Source organism: Corvus brachyrhynchos, unplaced genomic scaffold, assembly GCF_000691975.1.
Source record: "Corvus brachyrhynchos isolate BGI_N302 unplaced genomic scaffold, ASM69197v1 scaffold158, whole genome shotgun sequence".
Lineage (NCBI taxonomy): Eukaryota > Metazoa > Chordata > Aves > Passeriformes > Corvidae > Corvus > Corvus brachyrhynchos.
Window position 1 is genome coordinate 198,460 of NW_008239756.1, and position 500 is coordinate 198,959.

Sequence of the window (500 nt, forward strand, 5' to 3'; positions counted from 1 at the left end):
CGTGTGGCGGGAGGAAGCGCCATCGCCGCGGCGCCGTCCGGGCGCGGTTGTGCTGCGCCCCGGATGTGCCGCTCCGGCACAAAGATGGACGGGGCAGCCACCTGTCCGGCCCCGTGGCCTCAGTGTCACCAGATCCCTGTGTCCCCAAGTCCCCGCATCCTCATGTTCCCAGATCCCATTGTCTCTGCATCTTGATGGCCCCAGGTCCCTTTGTCCCCAAATCCCCGCGGTCCAATGTCCCTGGATCCCGATGTCTCCGCTTTCCCAGATCCCTTTGTCCTTAAGTCCCCACATTCCCCGATTCCTTTGTGCCCGATGTCCCCAGGTCCTTGTGTCCCCACGTGTCCCCAGAGAGCGCGGGATGCTGCCGGCAGGGCTGGCTCCCGGTGCCGGGGGGGGGAAATCTCACGGCCCCGGGCTGGGGGGGATTTTTTTTGGGGGGGGAGGGAGGGGGTCCTCCCGGCGCTGCGGTGCCGCCCGGTAACGGCAGGGGGGCCGCC

General features: G+C 68.0%; 1 protein-coding gene across 1 annotated transcript in view; it reads left to right on the forward strand.

Annotated features, from left to right (window-relative positions):
- The window catches only part of LOC103621199 (uncharacterized protein PB18E9.04c-like), a gene marked incomplete at its 3' end in the record, with an annotated part of 3,260 nt that overhangs the window by 624 nt on the left and 2,136 nt on the right, over nucleotides 1–500 (forward strand). The gene's annotated exons all lie outside the window — the stretch shown is intronic.